Below are 10,640 nucleotides of genomic sequence, written 5' to 3'. Positions count from 1 at the left end.
TTCCCCCCAGATCCCGGCTCCCCAGTGACACACGTGTCTTGTCCCCAGGTCACCGTGCGTGTGAATGTCGAGGAGGGGTCCTCAGACCAGATGCAGCCCCCGGGGGCCCTGCCGGAGTTTGCTGATTCCCAGGTGCAGCAGCTGAAGGCTCATCATAAGGACAGGCCTCTGGAGGAGGCAGGAGATCAGGAAACCCCAGAGCCCGAGGTCGAGCTGCCCCTTGTCCCCAAAGAGGAGCCCCCGCCCAACCCGGAGCCAGGTCCTTACCAGCCTTTTTGATGCACAAGGATAACATAGGCTCAACACCCAAAGAGTAGCAGTTACCTCCCCTCTCCCCCCACCATTATTCGTGTTGTGTGCTGGGTTTAGGTCAGTTGAGTTTGGGGGACAACTAAGTAGAAAACAGGGCTGGGAGTGGGGTCGCAGGCTCCAAACAAATGCTGCACAGGGGGACAGCGAGCGGAGCAGAGCGGGCAGTAGCCGGTGGCTCTTGAAGGAGTCCAAGGAGCCAGGGGCAGGGGAGGTGTGGGATGAACTCCTGGCGTGCAGTTAGGAGCCTGAGCGGCTGTCCTGAGGATGGGGTGAGCGGCTCCAATGTCTGCCCCTGCCGGGGACAGGGCCGCAAGGTTTGTATCTGCGTGGCTGGGGTGGGACAGGGCTCTGGTCCCTGTGGGTGGTCCGAGGCCCAGGATCTTTCTCACTCCCTGCACCGCTGCTCTCAGAGAGATGCTTTAGGTGACTGGCTCTTGCCGTGCTCCCATGGTCACAACCAGTGATCTAATTGCTGTTCTAACGTTCAGTGTTGTAATAATATCAGTCAAGAAGAGGCTGGGGCAGGTGATGCATAAATGAGAGTCCCCAGTGGCCTCTGGCTGGTCCAGGTGCAGTTCACCCAGGCCTCCATCCTGCTGCAGATCCCCGGGACAGGGGAGTCCTGGGAGCTGTCAGCACTTGGAGGGTCCCCAGATGGGTGCCCTGGACCAGGCCCTTCCCCAGACGAGGTGACGAGCGGTGGGTCTCCCCTTTCCTGTGGCAGGAGGCCCATCCCCCAGTGCAGAAAACTCTCTGCCAGAACAGTTTGGTGGGTCCGTGCTCCAGCAGGTCGGCGGCTCTTGTTCTGCCGGTGCCCCTGGGAGCATTTCATGCATCCTGGAGTAGACCTACCCTGCATTTTCCACCCCCAACATGTGGATGTGACCCAACACCAGCATCCCTCCAGATCCTTTCCCAGGGAGCAATGTCAAGGTGCTGTGATCGCCCCCAGCGCTGGGGCAGTTCTAGGGGATCGTCTCCAGCCTCTTGCCAGTGGGACGATGAGTCTCCCTTCTCCACACTGCAGCCTCCAGCTCCCTTCATCCCAGGCCAGTGCAGGGGACAAGCAGGGCTTTCCCCTGCCCCCACCCCAGGGCTCACCTGTGCACTCTCTTCCACCCGCAGGTGCGGGACCCTGAGCAGAGCGGATCAGCAGCCTCCCGAGGAAGGGCCTGTAAAACTGGAGCTGCAGAGACCCTCCCCAGGGAGATGGGGACAGAGCGGCTCCCTGACGCCTGGGCCGGGCCAGCTGCAGGAGGGGCGGGGCAGGCCGGCGAAGCAGGGGCAGAGCATGGAGGTGAGCAGGGCACCAGCTGGAGGTTGGGGTGGGAGTGCATCTGTGGCAGAGCCCAGGAGGAGCCAGGGGTGCTGTCAAGAGTTTGGGGAGCAGAGACCAGAAGAGTGAGCAGGGGTGCTGGCACGGGAAGGCCTGGTCAGAGTCCAGCCAGCCAGCACCAGGGAGCCCGGGGCAGTGGTCTCTACAGCTGAGCCCAGCAAGGCCTCTCCGGCCTGGCTAGGACTGGGGAGCACAGAGGGTCTCTGCAGCCGATGCCGGAAGGGTCCCCCCAGCCCACCAGTTTGGCAGGAGTGAGCAGCACACCTGGCTGCCAATTATCTGTGTTAGCGTGAGGGGAGGCAGAAGCCGGGATGGATTTGCAGCTTACAAATGACCTGAATCAGGGGCACAGCACAGGTTTTTTCAGTTCCAAGCTTATTTGAAAAGTTGGAATCGAAGGATATGCACAGACCAGACTATTATAGCGAGTCTTTTGAATACCAAATCCAGGGGGACAGTGCTGGGAGAGGGGATGTAAGTAAAGACCCCCCCAGAAAAAGGGGACACAGCAGCTAATCCGGTTAATCGGAGAAGACTGCACAGTCCCTGTGTGGACCGTGCATAACACAACCCAGTCTGCAGATGATTTCTGGTTGCACAACTCCATGTTCAGGTTTGTGTTGAAGTGTTTGGTCTAAGGACAGCTGCTCCGAGGTCAGCGCTGGGAAGTCCAGGGAGGTGAAAGTGTCCTGCCACAAGCCTTTCTCTCTTCCTGGACCAGATGTCACCAGCAGGGCCAGGGGTCGGGTGGGGGGTGGCGGAGCGTGGGTAACCAGCAGGGATGGGGGGCTATGGGTTGGGAGCAATTTTTTCTTTTATGAGAGAATTTGCAGTTCTTAAACTGAGAAAACCAGGATCCTATGTATCATGTGTCAGCTGAGTAGCGTACCCCTGTCTGTCCTGGCTAAGCGTGCAAAGCGCTGTAGTGCAGAGTGAGTGCAGACGGGGCCGTGGGGGCAGCAGGGCAGGAGACACTGATGCTGTAACGCTTGTCCCTGCAGCTCCGGGAGGTGTTTGAGGACATGGCAGTGTATTTCACACGGGAGGAGTGGGAGCTGCTGGAAGAGGAGGACGAGGGGCTTTACCGGGACCAGATGCTTAGGAACTACCAAGCCCTCGTTTCCCTGGGTAAAGCTGTGGTTCTTGCCTTGCCCTGGAGCCATGTGAGCTCTGAAGTGGTGTTGTCTTCTCTCTGGTTTTAACAGTCTCATCCTCATGAACCTTTGGCCAATGGCTTAAATCCATTTGTTTCATAGTTTCACAGTTGGTCTGGTCGGAAGGAGCCGTGACAGTTCAGCACGTCCGATCCCCTGCCATGGCAGGAAAGAGCACTGGTGTCAAACGACCCCAGCAAGGTGTTCATCCAGCCTCCCCTTAAAGACCCCCAGGGAAGGAGCCAGCACCACTTCTCTTGGAAGCTTGTTCTAGGTCCTAGCCGCCCTGACAGTGAAGTAGGGCCTCCTGATATCTAGTCTGAATCTACCCTCTGCCAGCTTGTGACCGTTATTTCTGGTCACTCCTGGTCATGCTCGGGGGAACAGGGACTCCCCCAATGCCTGCTGGTCCCCTCTGACTGTAGATCCCCGCTCAGCTTCCTCTTGTGGAGGCTGAACAGGTTCAGGTCCCATCGCCTCTCCTCGTAGGACCTGCCCTGCTGCCCCCTGGTCATGCGGGTGGCCCTCCTCTGGACCCTCTCCATGCTGTCCACATCCCTCCTGAAGTGTGGCGCCCAGAACTGGACGCAGTACTCCAACTGCGGCCTAACCAGTGCTGCATAGAGGGGGAGGATGACTTGCTCGAGATCCCCTGGACTTGCTCGAGATGCATCTGTGGATGTGCCTAACCAGTGCTGCATAGAGGGGGAGGATGACTTGCTCGAGATCCCCTGGACTTGCTCGAGATGCATCTGTGGATGTATGAGAAGGTGTGGTTGGCCTTCCTGACCGCTTCTCCACACTGTCGCCCCATGTTCATTTTGGCATCAATAATGACTCCAAGATCCTTTTCTGCCTCTGCACTGATGAGAAGGGAGTTCCCCAGCCTGTAGGTCTGCTGCTGGCTCTTCCTCCCCAGGTGCAGCACCTTGCACGTGTTGAAACCCATCCTGTTCTCATCCGCCCACCCCTGTAACCTGTCTAGGTCCAATTGCAGCCTATTCCTCCCTTCTAGCATGCCCACTTCCCCCCACATCTTAGTGTCGTCTGCGAATTTCAACAGGGTGCTTTTTCGCCACTCCTCCAAGTCACTGATGAAGATGTTGAACAGTGCGGGTCCGAGGACCGATCCCCGGGGGACCTCACTGCTCACATCCCTCCAGGTCGAAAATGACTTGTCCACCACCACTCTCTGGGTGTGGTCCTCCAGCCAGTTAGCGACCCATCTCACTGTGTAGGTGGCGACGCCACAGTCCTGTAGTTTTTTTAATGAGAATGGGGTGAGAGACAGTGTCCAAGGCCTTCCTGAAGTCCAGAAAGACTATGTCCACTGCTACCCCTGCGTCTGAGGACTTTGTGACCAGGTCATAGAAGGCCACCAGGTTGGTCTGACAGGACCTGCCTCTAATGAACCCGTGTTGATTGGCTCTAAGCATAACTTCCCCTGCCGGCCCCTCATGGACAAGCGCCAGGATAACTCTCTCAAAAAGCTTACCCGGGATCGAGGTAAGACTAACTGGCCTATAATTCCCTGGGTCCTCCTTCCTCCCTTTTTTGTAACTGGGAACCACACTGGCCCTTTTCCAGTCCTCTCTCACCACACCAGAGCACCATGAGTGTTCGTAAAGTCATGCCAGGGGTCCCGCAATGACCTCTGCTAATTCCCTCAGCACTCTGCGGTGGAGGTTGTCAGGACCAGCTGATTTAAATACGTCCAGTCCCTCCAGAAGTTCCCTGACTAGATGCTCCCTGCTCTGTCCATGATCTCACTGCTCCCCTCCGCTCTCTCAACGGTCAGACGTCTCACATTTCAGACTTGTATATATTCCTCCTTCATTTGATCCAGCCCCCTTGATAACATGATTTCCCATTGCCTTCTCACCATGACCATATCATTTGCCATTCATTGTACCTAAAAATGCATTAAAAGCTGCTCCTTGGGCAGTTATTCTGATTTCCTCCTCTCTTGCCTAGTGTGTCCTGTCCAAACTCATTTCCACTAATTTGCCAGGAATTGCACTGGTGTTTGCTTCCTATGCCCATATGTCCACTACCTGGATGAAAAGGACCATCCTCTTCCCCCTGCTATGCCTTCCCTTCCATCCTAAATGTCCATCTTCCCTTGTCCTTCAAGTCCTTTGTATAATCCTTGAGTTCATTGGCTCCATTCCCCAAATTTCAGTTGCTTCTTCTGCATCCTGTACCAGTGGATAAACTCTCTTTAACCACTGCCCAAGCAGGATATCGAGGCCCTGCCCCTGACTTGATCTGCCGCATCCAGCGAGGACAGGTGGAGCTCTGGGTCCGTGATGATGAGGACCATGGGGAAATGCGGAAGTCAGAGTACGTGCTGCCAGGTGAGTTGTGGCTGTCCCCTCCATCCGACTCCCCTCTCACAAATGCTCCATGCCCAGGGTGAAAGGGAGCCTGGAAACTGCACACCTGCCCTGTGCTGCCATTTCAGGGTGCTGGCCTCAAATAGCTTGTGCTGTCATGTGTGCAGACGGGTGTTGTTCCACCCCCTGAAAGTCAAACCGTGGAAACTGTTACCAACAGGATTGTTTTTGTCAAAGACCCCCAATGTTTGACATGGCCCCTTGCTGGTATAATATCAAGTAAACATTAATAGTAATTATTACAAGTTTTGTCCTTGTAATATGACCTGACAAGTGGCTTCATTAGGCATTACAGAAGCAACCTTTAGTGGTGCCGGCTGAGTGTGGGAGATGTTTTGTTTCTGGCTTTCCTGCTATTCAAATTTAAATTGCTCCCCAGAGTAAGAGCATGCACACAACACCCTCTTCCCTTGTTTGCCCGCTGCATCAATAACTTTCTTATGCCAAATTGTCCAATCCTCAAGTTCCTTACCAGCCAAACAGTTTTTCACCAGCGATAATTATGGGTAAGTCTTTTAATCTCTTCCAGGACTCAAATGATGGTATTCTTTAATATTTAAGATGGCTTTCTGGATCAGACAAACATCCCATGATCAGGGCTTTTGGGGACCAGACATGTTCTCGGGAATCATGCCCCTTCTATATAATGGGCAACGCTTTTCTTGTTGTTTCAAATGGATTGCTTGGTGCCACGGGAGCACTCCCAGTGCCCCTCTGCCCTGCAAGATGTTGGAGAGATGCTAAGGGTCAAAAGGAAATGAAGAAAAGGATGAGAATACAAACAAATGATCAATCCGCCCTTCTCTATCTTTTGCATGACTGATATGTTTGAAGCCCAGGAGGCCATGCTCCAGGGATGTACCATTTTCTGTAGCCCCTTTACAGATATTCCAGAACCCATCCAGAACTTGTGCTTACATTTCCTTGTGTAGTATAGTTAACACCACAGCTACTTACAGCAATAACAGGACACAAACACAGCCGTGCAAGCAGGACAATTACTATGCATAACACAGTGAAGCTCGAATCTTCTTTGTATCAAAGGAACTGCTTGATGACTCAGTGCTGGTCCACATCCTGGAAAACACAAAGACAAAAAAGGGAAGGGCTAAACCCCTTTAAGTTAGTTCATGTCATGGGATCACTTTTGTCACTGTGGCTGGCTTGAACCCTGGCCCTGGCCCTGCTGCAGCTCCTTCACAGATTCCCCTCTTTGCAGCTTGAGAGGCTGCTTTTTTAGCAATCTTTTCTACTTCAAGTGACAGCTGCTGCAAGGTGTACCCCGCCACACACTTTTGCTCCTTGGCTTTCAACTGGTTTTCTGTTGGGGTAGGCTCCCCCTATCCATTTCCCAGCCAAGACTAACCCACAAGGCAGTGGGAGCCAAGGTTTTCAGGTGCTCTGCACTCACCTTTTTCAGGGTTGGCAACGTGGCATTTTGTAGAGACTGCCCTGCCACAAGTAGCTCCACCGCATTAACCAGTCCCAGGAAGGTAAAGTATTCCGGTCTTACCCAGGACTAATTGTTAGGCTCTTCTGCCCTGGTTATCTTCACCCATCTTGGACTGTCTCTGACTTCTGGGTTTTTTGCTCCCCAGCCATTCTTGTTGGACAAGAGAGAGGCTGGGGCTGTCCCTGGTGTAACCCTGGGATCAGGCTGCATGAAGTGGGTTGCTGGAGTGGGTGGGATTCAGAAGATTTCATGTTGTGGAGGGAAGTGAACCCCCCACTGTTTATACTAGAATCTCCCCTTGTTATATTTCCTCTCTGGGGCCCCGAGTGTCACAAAGCCTGAGGCTCAGCCCAGAGTCCGTGTGTGGGTTCGTGCCAAGGCCTTTGTCCCAGTGCAGCTGTCTGTGATGTGGAGGCTTCCTGGGATTCATTAGCAGAGGAAGCCGCTATGGGCTCATTCCCGGCACCAGACATTGCCCCAGAAACAGGTAGGAAGCAGATCACTGCTCTCAATCCTCCGCTCCCAGAACATTTCTTGAAGGGCTAATGCATGAAACGTGATGGGTATTGCTGTGAAGAACTGTAACGCCTGACTGGTGGCAAGCCCCAGAAATGCACCCCGAAGCTGTTCACCCTTGTACCCAGGTGCAGCTTTTAGGACTGCCAGAGACCAAGGGCAAGCATTGCAGATGGGTCTCACCAAAGCACTGGGGCTTGTGCAGCGTGTCAGCCCAGTCAGGTGGAGGGCTCAGCACCATCTGCCCCTGGACCCACCAGTGCTGTGGGATACAGCAGCGCTTTGAGAGCCTCATTTTTCCTTTGAGCAGATCCGTCTGGTCTCATCCTCAGCCTCTTAAAACATGAACCTGTTCAGGTACAGTCCAAACACAAATGTCCCATGTGTTTGTTGGATCAGGGCTTGAGGTGATGGGGCTGAGAGCTGGGCCGGAAACCTTGAGAATCTGCCACTTAACTTCACCACGTAGGGAAGGTGAAACTGGCACAGGGACCTGGCACTGCCTCACCCCCAGCACTTGGGCCTCTGGCCGGAAGACCTAGTTTTCTTGAGGAAACACAACTGCCAAGTCCTGTCCTGCTCTGAGGCCCATCCCAGCAGAAGGAATAGCAGTGCTTGCCCCTTGGCAGCAAGGCAGGGACTAATCTGGTGTTTCCTCCTCCCATGCAGGACATGCCTGGTTGCTGAGCAGAACTGAGGAGCAGGCTCCTGAGGAAGGGCCTGGAAAGCTTGAGCAACCATGGGCTTCCCTGGGGAGTATGGGTGAGGTGGATTCCCTGAGCCCAGAAAAGGACCAATGGCACAAGGGTCAGGGGATGCCTCAAAAGCAGGAGAATGTAGCAGTGAATGTGGTCCCATCTCTAGTTGGGCATTGGAGTGAAGAAGGGAAAGAAGCAAGAAAAAGCCCAAGCTGCAGACACAAATATGTCATGCTGAGACACCTGAAGAGTCAGAAAGCAAAGGTCCACTGGAGAGAGACACTGCATCCCCAAACCAAGGCAGTGTGGGGGGCCGCTGAGGGAAGCAGGAGCTCACTCCCAAGCCCAGGGGGAGAAGCCACTTCTGCCCTCAGTTCAGGAAACGTTTTAGCTGCTCCTTGCACCTGGCTCTGCACAAGATAAGGCATGATGGGGGGAAAAGCCCCATGTATGCGCCACGTGTGGGAAGAGCTTCACCTGCCTCTCGACCCTGGCTGCTCACCACCAGATCCATCCTGGACAGCTCCCCAGTGCTTCACAAAAATGGGGGAGAGCTTCGTGTGCTGCTTGGAGCTGGTCAAAACCCAGGATGTGCACAGAAAGAAGTGTCAGTACCGCTGTGTCACATGTGGTAAGACCTTCAACCATTTCTTCTCCCTGGTTCAGCACCAGCGCATGCACTTGGGGAGGAAGACACACCGCTGCACTGAGTGCAGGAAGCACTTCATCAGCTGGCAAGGCCTGTCCCAGCACTGGTGTGTGCGGAGGACGCAGCAGCCACACTGCTGCACAAAGTGTGGGAAGAGCTTCAGGCAGCCCTCCAGCCTGGCCAGGCACAGGTGCATGCACACACGGGAGAAGCCTCATCATTGTTCTGTGTGTGGGAGGAGCTTCATCTCCTCTTACAAGCTGGCCCAACACCAGGTTGTCCACACGGGGGAGAAGCCACATCAGTGCTCTGCATGTGGGAAGAGCTTCCCCGGCTCCTCCTACCTATTCCGGCACCAGCGCGTCCACACAGGGGAGAAGCTATATCAGTGCTTTGTGTGTGGGAAGAGCTTCAGTTATTCCTCCTCCCTGACCAAGCACAAGTGCATTCACATGAGATATAAGCCATATGAGTGCTCTGAATGTGGGAAGAGCTTTAGTTATTCCTCCAACTTGGCCAAGCACATTCACATGGGAGAGAAGTCATATCAGTGCTTAGAGTGTGGGAAGACCTTCAACCAATACGCCAGCCTGGAACACCACCACCTCATCCTCACAGGAAAGAAGCCACATCAGTGCTCTAAATGTGGGAAGAGCTTCAGTTATTCCTACCTGCTGGCCAAGCACCAGCGCGTCCACACAGGGGAGAAGCCATATCAGTGCTCTGAGTGTGGGAAGAGTTTCAGCATCCTCTTCAGCCTGGCCTGGCACCAGCGCATTCACATGGGGGAGAAGCCACATCAGTGCTCTTAGTATAGGCAGAGCTTTATAATCAGTGCTCTAAATGTGGGAAGAGCTTCAGTTATTCCTACCTGCTGGCCAAGCACCAGCGCGTCCACACAGGGGAGAAGCCATATCAGTGCTCTGAGTGTGGGAAGAGTTTCAGCATCCTCTTCAGCCTGGCCTGGCACCAGCGCATTCACATGGGGGAGAAGCCACATCAGTGCTCTTAGTATAGGCAGAGCTTTATATACTCCTGCAGCCTGTGCTGAACACCAGTGCATCTACGCACGGGAGAAACTACATCGGTGCTCTGAGTATTGGAAAAGCTTCACCCATCTCTCCCACCTGTCCTGCAAGCAGCACATCCACACCCAGAAGCATCCCTAATTCTGCCAGCAGTGCAGGAAGGCCTTGGAGATGTCTGCCTGCTCAGCACCCACCAGTGGTGCATTCAGACAAGCACCCTCATGCTGGTGGCCTGCAACAAGAGTTCCCCCAGGCTTTGTCCCTTGTAGGGTACAGTGGAAGATCAGAGCCCAGACTCTGGCCCAAAGTGTGGTTGTGTGGGGCAGAGGGCTAAGAGGAAACACCTCAGGCTGAGGTCAACCCCAAAGTGGTGGGAGGAGATGAGGAAGAGATAATGTTTTCATCAGCCTTGGAGCCTGTGCATTCCCCATCTTTCTCTAAAAGTATTCCCAGGGGAAGAAGTGCCTTCACGCCAGGGTACCCTGTCCCAGACGGTTGACTTCAGATGACACCTGGGGACTTTCCTTGGCTGCCTCCCAGCTTTCTCCTTCCTCCTGGTAGAGGATTTTTGGTATATGAGCCCCTGAGTGGCTGGGAGGAGTGCATTTATGGCTGGGGAAGCATTCCCTACTCTCCCCCCTGACCTCGCCTTTCCTCACTACCCGTCTTCCAGACTTGCCCATGCCCAGTGGGGTCTGCAAGGAGCTGCTTCTACCACCTCTTGAGCCGTATTGGCCTGTTTTGCTTTTCAGCCTCTGCAGAAATGTGCGCCACATGGTGCATGCAGCTCCCTTGCCCTCCTCCCCTTCGTTGTATTCTCTCTCATGCATTCCCTGCTACTAAAGCAACAGAACTAGACATGGCACCCCTGTGGTTGATCTCTGTCTTCTCCCAAGCTCTGCAATGGGAACACGCCCAGCCCCACAACCCTTTCCAGGGCAGATCTCTCTGTGCCTTCCCAGCCCCTTCCCTTTCTAGATGATTCACCACAATCCAGAGGTTGTTGCCAGCCCTTGGGAGCAGGAGGTGGTCTGACTGCTGCGGCGTGCCGGGCTCCTCCCAGCCACTTCTGCCGTCTTCCCACGGCAGGACCCAGAG

General features: G+C 54.4%; 1 pseudogene; it reads left to right on the top strand.

Annotated features, from left to right (window-relative positions):
- The first annotated feature begins 10 nt into the window (after window positions 1–10).
- On the top strand, window positions 11–9,526 carry LOC112549038 (annotated as a pseudogene).
- Window positions 9,527–10,640: the final 1,114 nt, after the last annotated feature.

Source organism: Alligator sinensis, unplaced genomic scaffold (assembly GCF_000455745.1).
Source record: "Alligator sinensis unplaced genomic scaffold, ASM45574v1 scaffold2349_1, whole genome shotgun sequence".
In the NCBI taxonomy this organism is placed as follows: Eukaryota; Metazoa; Chordata; order Crocodylia; family Alligatoridae; genus Alligator; species Alligator sinensis.
This window is presented reverse-complemented; position numbering and strand designations above follow the sequence as displayed.